Below are 11,267 nucleotides of genomic sequence, written 5' to 3'. Positions count from 1 at the left end.
TTGCTGGAGTCTGCATGTAGGAGTGCTGTGAAGAGGCTAAATAGCTCCAGAGATTGGATATTGAATTTTGTGCTCACCATGGCAAGCCGGGCACTGACTTACTCTTGATCACTGTTTGGCAATAATAAAAGTTCCCCAGCACCCTCAGGACTTTATAGAGTCTCCCTAGGACTAGCTGGTGTCTATCCTCCTGAACAAGCCACAGTCCAACCTCAAAATGGGGAAACAAAAATAGGCAGGACAGTGGTTCTTTTTTTTTTTTTTTTGTAGAGACAGAGTTTTACTTTATCGCCCTCGGTAGAGTGCCATGGCGTCACACAGCTCACAGCAACCTCCAACTCCTGAACCTAAGCGATTCTCCTGCCTCAGCCTCCTGAGTAGCTGGGACTACAGGCGCCTGCCACAACGCCCAGCTTTTTTTTTGTTGCAGTTTGGCCGGGGCCGGGTTTGAACCCGCCACCCTCGGTATATGGGGCCGGCACCCTGCTCACTGAGCCACAGGGGCCACCCAGGACAGTGGTTCTTAAACTGTGTTCCAGAGGCCCCTGCAGGGCTAGTCACCAAGGCCCTTTTAGGTGATTTGTAAGGTCAAGACTTTTCATAGTAACACCAAAATACTCTGTCTTTCTCATTCTTATTCTCACACGAGTGACCACCAATAGGACTGAGAGGAGAACTACCCAACTGAACTCTGCTCAGATTGCAGAACCATGAGCAAATAAAATGGTTGTCCACTGATCTTTGGGGTGGTTTGTTTCCCAGCCATACATAATTGGAACATGGTTGTCAGGGACGTACACTGAGGGTGGCAGTGTCAGGGGTCTTGACGGGGGACTACTTTAATTTTTTTCTACCATCTCAGGACTGAGTCTGGGCATCACCAGGGAGAAGAGGTAAAGGAGTCTTCACAGAGACGGAGATCAGAATGACTGATTTCTTGACATGTTGACAGTTTGAATCAGAAAGTGAGGACATGCCAGTCATCGTTTCCCCTCATGGACAGAGCTGAAGGTGGTCACCAACAGTTGAAGGAGACTTCCAGAGAGGAATAACTCTGAGGACATTCACAGAGATGGTGATGACAGTCATGACAATGATGATGGTGGTTGTACAGTGAGGATGGAACTTGCTCCAGAGAGCCCAGAGCAACAGGGAGAGTATAGGCCTTGATGTTGGAAGACCCGGTCCAAGTCCTGACTTCATAATCTGCAACAGTTCATGCCTCCCATCTCAAGTTCAGTTTCCTAACTGCTGAATGGGGACCATGTGCTCCCTGCCTCTCCCCCTCACAGACTTCTGAAGGTCAGGGGAGAGGATGTGAAAGTGCTCTACAAAGTGCTGTGCAAAGGGGAAGAGTAGTGAGATAAGACACATAAGTTGTTGGCAGAAGGAACCTTTCCCAATACTTAAGCAGTTATGAGGAAAAAAAGAAAAACCACAGGGCAGGTAATTAAAGACCATTTTGTAAGAAGTTTTTGAGTTTCTTGGAGTTACTGGGCTTGTTGCTTCCTACAGCTTCTAGCCAGGGAAAAGTGATGTGGCTTAGAAATAAATGCAGGCTCTCTGATGTCTGGACAGAGTCGCGTTTTCTGTTCTGCTTACCACAATCAGACATAAACCAGTCAACACGGTTCTGAACACCGGGGATGGGGCTGAAGAAGGAAAAACAGCTCTTTCTAGTCTGCCTGTGGTGGGCAGAATAATCCTTCCCTACAGCAGCTGCATTTTAATCCCTGCAACCTGTGACTATGTTGTGCACATGACAAAGTGTAATTAAGTTGCAAATTAGAATTATGGTTGCCATCAGATGACCTTAAAAAGGGGCGAGTGGTCTGAGTTATCCAGCTGGGCCCAGTATAATCACTAGGGTCCTTAAAAGTGGAAGAGGGGAGCAGAGGGGTGCAAAACAGAGAGGAAGCAATGTGAGGAGGGTGCAGGTGGATGCTGCTGGTGTTCAAGATGGAGGAAGGGCCCAGGAGGTAAGGAATGTGGCAACCTCCAGAAGCTGGAAAGGAAAGGCATTCTCCAAAAGGAACAAGTCTGGCCAATCCCTTGATTTTGGCCCCACGAGATTTAATTTATACTTCTGACCTCCAGAACGATAAGATAATAAAGTTAAGCCACCAATTTTGTAGTTAATTGTTAGCGATGGAAAATGAATATGTTGCCTGATATCTTAGGCAAGCATCTTTTGTGGGAGTCTGGGCAATAGAAAAGGAAGGTGTGACCCATGCTACACATGATGTTGTGGAATTTTAGTTCCATTTGCCATGAGTTCAAAGACAGAAACCAGCAGGCAACAAGCAAGGTCTGCATGTCTTCCCATTTGTGCAGCTATAGCAGGAAGTGGGATCAGCACTGGTGACCAAGCTGTGGACAGTTTACCACCTGAGGTTTACTTGGCTTATGTCCATCTTCCTTTTGCTAGAATGAAACTTTGTCAGGTTCTCCGCTAGCGCCTCAATGCTTGAAAGAATTCCTGGGTCACACTAAGTGCTCAATAATTGCTTGTTGACAAATTCATTTATTCAACAAATTTTTGATAAGAGTAACTTAGAAAATAAGTTGGGAAGAAATTTTGATCTGTTTTGTGAGCTGCTGTGCTTCTGTGCATGGAGCCATCCATACCTGGCACTCTGTACACACTTACCGGAGGAATGATTTAAAGAATAAAACACAAAAGGCCCTGCTCTTGAGTTCAAAATCTAGTGGATTTTAGTTTTTAGATGTATCAATATAGACACTTGTGCTAAAATTAAATTTTCTTTCTTCCCCTCAAATTTTCAGTAACTGAGAATGACTTGGCAAGTCAGTACATTGCAGGGTGGAAAGGGGTAGGCGTGAAGAAGGGCTGGGGGAATGAGATGGAGTTCCTAAGTGCATTGTATTTTTTACAGATAATATGAGCATTTCACCTAGTCAAACAGTATTTCTGAACCAATTTTTATTTTTTATTTTATACATAAGTATATATTGTAGTATACGTGCAGTAATTTGACTACACTGCATGCTCATTGTAAGTGTTCAGAAGCAACAGATCTCTCATCTCCCTAGTTACACTCCAACCACTGCTAACAGTTGGGTCTCTATTTCCCTCTTATCAAATATCCTAGGAGATGCCTCGTTTTCAGAACTGCTTACAATAAGTATAGGCCTAGACCTTGATATGATTCAAAATCATTGAGAAAACAGCTTACAAACACATACTAAAAATAACATGGAAGACAACTGTGTAACAGAAATCCCGAGATGGGAAAGATTGTTTTGTAAATTGCTACAATTTGCACAATAGCTAGTTTTCCCAGGCTCTATGTTTTTGTCCCTTTACATTTTTTTTTTTTTTTTTTTTTTTGTAGAGACAGAGTCTCACTTTATGGCCCTCGGTAGAGTGCCGTGGCCTCACACAGCTCACAGCAATCTCCAACTCCTGGGCTTAAGCGATTCTCTTGCCTCAGCCTCCCGAGTAGCTGGGACTGCAGGCGCCCGCCACAACGCCCGGCTATTTTTTGGTTGCAGTTTGGCCGGGGCCGGGCTTGAACCCGCCACCCTCGGCATATGGGGCCGGCGCCCAGGAGCCTCGAGTCCATTTGCTTGGGAATTAACAAGCTTCTATTACTGTCAACAATCAAAAAACATAAACCTTTTCTGACATTTGTGGAAATGATATTTTTGTGAAAAGTTGAATAGAGTACTTCAGAAAACTCTGGGTTTGTAGCAATATAGGGCATTGAGGTTATCAGTTATTACCAATCATCTTAATAACTCTCACTCATGATTGACATCAGACCCTTCCAGAAGGAAGACATGTCCACACATCAGGGCTGAAGCCCCGTCAATGATCTGATGGCTGTCCTGGGACTTCTCTCTCACTCTTACATTCCCTTCTAATTTTTTCTTGGCCTGACATTTAAAGGTAGGTTTATACTATAATAATATTTCATATTTATATATCTCTTTACAGTTTACAAAGCAATTTCCCACCAATTTTCTTATTGATCTATGAACTTTTTTCAAGAGATGTGCTACTGCTGTTGTACTGTCTATTGGCTCCCATTTCTTAGATGAGGAAACTGAGGCTCAGTTATGCTCAAGATCATATGGTCAGTTAATAGCAGGACTTCTGCCTTGACATCTCTTGCCTTTACCTCAAAGCAATATTGACTCCAAGATAAGAAACATCAGCTGGTAACTTCCTATCATTGTCATCAAAACCTTCATCAACTTACTGGGAAAAAAAAGATGCTTTTTTTCATTGCATTTTGTTCATGCAACAAATACGAAGTGTAAAATGTGCCTGTGAAGCATCCCCTAAGATGGAAAATGGAACTTCTGGGGGAGGGGGAGTCACTAAGATGCACTAAGATGCTCATGGGGAATCTCTGACTTTTCAACTGCACTGGTGGGGGTCCTGGCTCGCAACTCCCACGTGAATCCAGGGCAAGGAATTCCAATTTTTCTCAACAAAGCACAGAGGCCTCCACGGCATGTTCACCAACACCCCTCGCCTCAGTTTCACTCCTCCCCTAGCCTGCTGTCTCATTTCCATACCTCCCTTGCAGCAGGCAAGGACAGCAGACGGTAGGATTGACGGTATTGGAGCCTTCCAAGACTTTATGGAGTCTGCCCATAAAAATTCCACAGTAAAGGGACATTAACAAAGTTAACAGCAGGTATAGGAAGTTGGGAAATCCAAGGGTAGGACTCTCAGGACTTCCTGCCAGATGGGCCAGGCTACCAGTGGTCTGGCCCATTAGCTCCCTTCTTGCACCTGATCGGAAGCAGAGCATTATGGGAAAGCCCTTCATTGAACAAACATAAGATGCATGTTGGGGATGGGGGCTGAGTTTGAATCCTGCCTCTGCCACCTAATAGCTACAAGTCTCCTAACCTCTGAGAGTCTTTCTTATCATGGAAGTGAAATGGAATACAAGTATCTGCCATTCCTGGTATACACACATATAAGGTTGTTATAACAACTCATTGAGAAAAAGATCATGAAAACATTATAAAAACTACAAAACGTGAAAAAATCCACATACATCTGTTGGTTTTTCTTCTTGTTGTTGGTTTGCCTTCCAGAAGGAATTCTCTGCCTGTAAAAATTCCACAGTAAAGGGACACATTGCTTGACCTTATCGTCCATGTGTCACTTTCATTCGCTTTCCAGTGAATTTCTTTCACCTCTCTTTCCTCTGTGCTTACTTGATTCCTCTCTTGGATGACTTATCTTAGTACCAAGCTTTTGTCCTCTTTCCCAAGTAGTCCAGTTTAAAGAGAACTTGAGAGAGACCCATGTAGTGGATGGGAAAGTACCTACAGGATGAAAATGAAGTTTTCCTTCTGTTCCTACCAACCGTAGCAGCTCTGCTCAGACAAATACTCTGAGAGTTAACAAAGTTGGGGTTCTATGTCAGCAACTGGGAGGTTATGCTCTAATATATACCTTCTCTTCTATGGTAACAAAAAGATAAACAACCCAATTAAAAAGCAGGCAAAAAGAATTTGAATAGACATTTATTTCTTCAAAGAAGTTATGCGAATGGCCAACAAACACACAAAAAGATGGTCAACATCATTAGTCTTTAGGTAAATGCAGATCAAAACCACAGTGAGATGCCATTTCACACCCACTAGGATGGCTATAATTATGAAAAGCAAGGACAGTAGCAGCTCTTAGCTACAGGATATAGAGAAATCAGAATCCTTTTATAGTTATGATAGGAATATAAATGACTCAGCTGCTGTGGAAAACATTTGATACTTTCTCAAAAAGTTAAACATGCAATCACCACGTGATCCAGCAATTCCACTCCTGGGGATATATCCAGAAGAATTGAAAACAAGTACTCAAACAAATGCATTCATTCACCACAGCATTATTCACAATTGCCAAAAGCTGGAAACAATTCAAATGACCATCAATGGATGAATGGATAAAGACATGGTGATATCTACATGTGATAGAATATTACTCAGCAATAAAAAGGATCGAAATACTGATTCTGCTTTCACATGGCCAAGCCTCAAGAGCATTATGCTGGCTGGGCACCAGGCTCACATCTGTAATTCCAGCACTTTGGGAGGCTGAGGTGGGAGGATTTCTTGAGACAAGCCTTAGCAAGATAGTGAGACCTCCTTCTCTTAAAAAAATTATCCGGACATAGTACCAGGCACCTGTAGTCTCAGCTACTTAGGAGGCTGAGGCAGGAGGATCACCTGAGCTCAGGAGTTTGAGGCTGCAATGAGCCTCCGGCTGGGTGACAATATGAGACATCTCAAGAAAAGAAAAGAAAAAAACAGAAAAAGGAAAAGAAAAAAAAAAAGAAATATCCAAAATAAGTAAATCCATAGGGGCAGAAAGTAGGTCAGTGGTTGCCAGGAACTAGGGGGAGATAGAGATGGGGAGTAACTGCTTAATGAGTATCACATTTCCTTTTGAGTTGATTAAAATGTTTGGAACTAGGTAAGTTGTGGCTGCACAACATTTCAAATGTACTAAATGCCACTGAATGGTTCACCTTAAAATTAAAATGGTTAGGCTCAGCTCCCGTAGCATAGTGGTTATGGCACCAGTCACATACACCAAGGCTGATGGGTTCAAAACCAGCCCGGACCACCGAAAACAGCAATGACAACTGCAACAAAAAATAGCCAGGCATCGTGGCAGCTGAGGCAAGAGAAATACTTAAGCCCAAGAGTTTGAGGTTACTGTGAGCTGTGACACCATGGCACTCTACTGAGGGTGACATAGTGAGAAAAATTAATTTAAAAAATATATCAAAAAATAAAATAAATAAATATATATAATTAAAATGGTTAATTTTATGTTATATGAATTTCACCTCAGTTTAAAAAAACAAAAACAAAAATCCATGGATCCCCAAAACAACAGTGGTGTTATTTGTTTCCAGAAAAATGCCCAGCAGTGCAGGGGTTTGCTAGAAACAAACCTGAGCCACCTGAGCAGCTAGGCCACTAATGAGTTCCTCTCCTCCCCTGGAAGCAAATGTTCTCCTCCTCCTCCTCCTCCTCCTCCTCCTCCTCCCAGCCATTCATTAGGCTTCACCTGCTACGAGTCCGGTACCATTTGTTGTACCAGTATCCAGGGGACTGGAGCACCCTTGCTCTTCCTGATTCCTTATTTACTATGTTAATGAGAACATAACCAAGGTTGTGAGGCAGGGACTCTGGGGTGGATATTTGGGCTGTCTGTATTCCTTGGCAGGTGGTCTCCACCAGGTGTGGTGGAGGGGCCCCCACCAAGAGGTCTAATTTCAAACCAAACTTTGTTCCACACTCCTGCTTTATATTCTTGAGAAAGTCAGTTATCCAGAGGCTGAGTTTTCTCACCTTAAAATGGGACTAAATAATATTTTCTCTAATTAGTTTCAATATCCAGAAACTGCTTTGTAACATCTCTCTCACTTGCAACCACTGAGCCGCTTGTCATCTTTCCTTGATAAATGTAATCAGTGGCTTCTGGACTGGCGCCCTCCTCCCAGCCTACTGTGACACTGCCATAACACTGACCCTTCAAATGTAAGTCAGATTATATAATTCCTCTGTTTAAAACCCTCCAGAGATCTCATCTCATTCAGGGTAAAAGCCCAGGCCTTACAGAGGTCTTCAAGTTTCTATGTAACAGGCTGTTCGCCACTGTTCTGATCTCTCCTCCTACCACCAGCCCCCTCACTCATGCCACTCTCGGCCCCCGGCTCTCCTTTCTGTTCAGGGTCTTTGCACTTGCTGCTCCTCCAACACGAGCTACTTTCCCTGCCCTTACTTCCTCCAGGTCTCTACTCAAATATCATCTTACCGCGAGGTCTTCTTCCCCTGGCATTCTTTGTTGCCATTCCTTGCTTAGTTTCTGTCGTCCATTGCATTGTGGTTAATACTATTCAACATTCGACACCAAGCAAACAGAGTTTTATTTATTTATGCGTTTATTATCTATCTCCCCCTAAAATGTAAGTTCCACAGATTTTTTTTTCAATGCTATCTTCTTCCTGGTACACAGTAAGTGGTCTACAAATAATAACCAAATGAATAAATTAGTTGCTTTGAAGATCCAAGACGATGGATGTGAAAGTGCTGTACAAACTTACAGTGCTTTATTCTTCATACCAAAACTAAGTTTACCTCAATACACTAAGGCCTACTCTGGTAGAATTGACGATATTTGGGGAAAATAAATATCAAAAATTTAAAATTTTCCCTCTTTGGAAAATTGCCCTAAGCCCCCAAAGGACATTTTAGGATCTGACAGAGCCTCTGTTTTCAAACTCTCATCCCCAAAGGCTGCTGTTTAGCAATCTTCCCAGGACTCATTTCAACAACCTTAGCAGAAGGGACTTCAGATGAACAGGTTCCTGATGTGTGTGAGTCCAAAGTGCTTGAGTATTTCATAGCTGGTGTGGGATTTTATGGACATATCAAATTGGCTTTTTATTTGCTCCCACTAAATTAAATTAGGAATGAAAGTAATTTGGTTCAATGAAAATAATAAAAACTAAACTCAAAGTTGGGGGTGGGGAAAGGCCAAATCACATAGAGGTCAGGACTGCCAGGAAGGTTCCTTCTTAAAGCTTATAAATAGAAGGTAATTTCTAAATGCCAAGGGTTTCTCGGCTCAATTAAAATTATTTGTAGCATAAATGGTTGAGACCAGGGAGTGCTTTAAGCCATGGAAATGCAGTAACAAGAATAATAAGCAAGTAGGTTATTGTTGTTCAGGAGAAGCCTTATTTAAATTTGAAGAATTTCACTCACGTCAGATGCCAGAAAGAGCAGGTTACAGAGGAAGTAAAGCTATTGTCCTTCTGACTTATTTTCTCCTGCTTCCACTTAGAAATAGGAAACAGCCAAGAACCGTTTTGCAATCGAAACAACTTCATTTCCCATGTCCATTTGGAAGAAAGAGCCATAACTCAACTAATGCACGTTTAGGACAGATTGGGGAATGGCTTTGATGCTGCAGCCCTGAGCTAAGAACATATAACTTCTTTCTAAATGTGTTTTGGATTCTGTGGCTGTCATCTACTAAAGGATGAATTCTGCAAATATTATGAACTTATCCATTTGGGAAGCAAAAACAAATATCCGATAGACTCGGCTTTTGTCATAGACAAATAGTCCTTTACATAGCAAGCCCAGAAGTTTTTGGTACAAGCTCATGATGTCCGATGAAGTGTCAATTCAAGCCAGAGGCATTATCATTTACTGTCAACATAGACTGTCATCATTTAGGGCCATAATCAGAAAAATCACTGATGATTGATACTGACAGCAATGATGATTACTCTTGCAATAAGCTTAATTAAAATAATTAAGTGCTACCAAGTGTGACTTAGTTGTGGCACGGGCAGGGCAGGGTAGCGTGTCCACACTGCAAGGAAGTCACCAGGCAGCATGGGGTTCATATTTCACTCCTGACACACCTGGGGAGCCCCAGAGGTACTGTGTGTGATTCTCACAGTCCCCTCCCTTCTCTCTAAGGTCCACAGTTCCTCATTCCTCCTGCACACATAATTGCTATGGTCAGTGCAATGACCGGAGTTCAGCTGTTAACTGGTTTCAGCTGTAAATCCTGCCTAGCACATGGTTGGGACCATCTCCTGGTCAGCCTTCCTGTGGAGCTTCTTACTAAACTCCTAGCCATGGCCATTTAAGCTAGGTGCTTCCCCTCTACTAGTACCCTACCCGGTCAAAGGGGAGGGAAACCCCAGAGGGGGAAACACATCTGACCTCCTGGAGTACCAGCTTAGAAATCTGACCCTCAGTTGGCCTGTATAACATGGGTTCATTTTCCTTCCCAGACCTTTTCCTCTGTTCCCTCAGCACCTGGGGTGTAGGGCAGAGCAGAGGAGAAAAAATAAAAAGCTTTGAGGGATTTTTAAACCACCCAGAAAGCCAGCCCTAAACTCAGCCCTGCGACCACTTCACATAATTGGTGAGAGCCTTAAAAACACAAACAGCCCTCATCCACCACAGGAAGATCAAAGGAAGATTTGCCCACTTACTTAACTTAGAAAAAATAAAACACCCAGCACAAATTGTGGGCTTTTAACTATCTTGTGGGACCAAGAACCTAATCAGAGTGCAGAGGACTATAAACATCTAGGAAGGGAAGCAGACAGTCATTAAAATTTGATTATGAGACTAGCAGCTCTGATAGGGCTTTGTGGGCTCATAGAAGAAAAATCTTGGACTGACAGACCACCTCCCCTGCAGAGGGTCCTAGGTGAGAGAGTGAAGAGAGTGAGCAAAAGCAGCCTGGAACATCTTTCCTTCACATATGCAATAACATGGAACTACACAGGCCACTGCAACTTGCCTCCAGTCAAAAGAAAAGTTGGCCTCAGCAGTTCATGCATATCCTCCCTCCTGCTTGCTCACAGAGCTCTCATTGTGTGCTCCTCTTAGAAAAATGCACTTAGCTTTTCATAGCAACATCTCTGGCTACAAAGAACAGGGGTTTGTTTCACCTGTTTTATTCATTCATTCACTCATTCACTCACCAAATAGTTATTGAGCATCTGCTAGCCCAGACTCTGTTCAGCGTGTGACAAAAAGCACAACAAAGCTCCTTGACCTGACAGACCCAAGGAAGTGCTTCTTGGGAAAAACTAGGATTGGAATCATGAAGAAATATCAGGACAGGTTATAACAAGGAGAGAGGGGCAGGACAAGCATTTTTGGAATGCCACCATGTGACAGGCACAGGGTGGGCTACTTCCCCAGTGTCCTCTCTTTAAATAGCCCCTTCTATTGACATTCATCTGATTGTACCAAGTTATGAAATCAAAGTCACATTTTCCGAGGCCACTACCTCTGATGTTTCTCAGACACCTGTTTAAAGATAGAAATCTAAGGTAGAGTGCTCGCTTCGGCAGCACATATACTAAAATTGGAACGATACAGAGAAGATTAGCATGGCCCCTGCTCAAGGATGACACGCAAATTTGTGAAGCGTTCCATATTTAAAAAAAAAAAAAAGAAAGCTAAGGTAGAAATCTGAAGTCCTCTCCAGAACCTAACTGACTCAAAGGACTTTCTCTTAGATTAAGGTCTTGTCTAAAGCAAAACAAAAACACATTTCATAGGCCTCCACCTCTAGTTTATTAATTATTATATTAACTTTATTATCCTTGACACTATTAACATTTTGGGTTGCCCAATTCTCTGTTGTGGGGTCTGTCCTATGTGGTGTAGGCTGTTTGGTGGCAGCACCCCTGGCCTCTACTCACTAGATGCCAGTATCCTCCCCA

The 11,267-nt window shown here is 42.9% G+C and overlaps 1 non-coding gene across 1 annotated transcript; it reads left to right on the top strand.

Moving 5' to 3' along the window:
• Positions 1-10,876: 10,876 nt before the first annotated feature.
• Positions 10,877-10,983, top strand: LOC128560478 (U6 spliceosomal RNA). The gene has a single exon (XR_008372976.1). It is a non-coding gene; the product is annotated as a U6 spliceosomal RNA (small nuclear RNA).
• Positions 10,984-11,267: the final 284 nt, after the last annotated feature.

This window comes from Nycticebus coucang, chromosome 11 (genome assembly GCF_027406575.1).
Source record: "Nycticebus coucang isolate mNycCou1 chromosome 11, mNycCou1.pri, whole genome shotgun sequence".
In the NCBI taxonomy this organism is placed as follows: Eukaryota; Metazoa; Chordata; class Mammalia; order Primates; family Lorisidae; genus Nycticebus; species Nycticebus coucang.
This window is presented reverse-complemented; position numbering and strand designations above follow the sequence as displayed.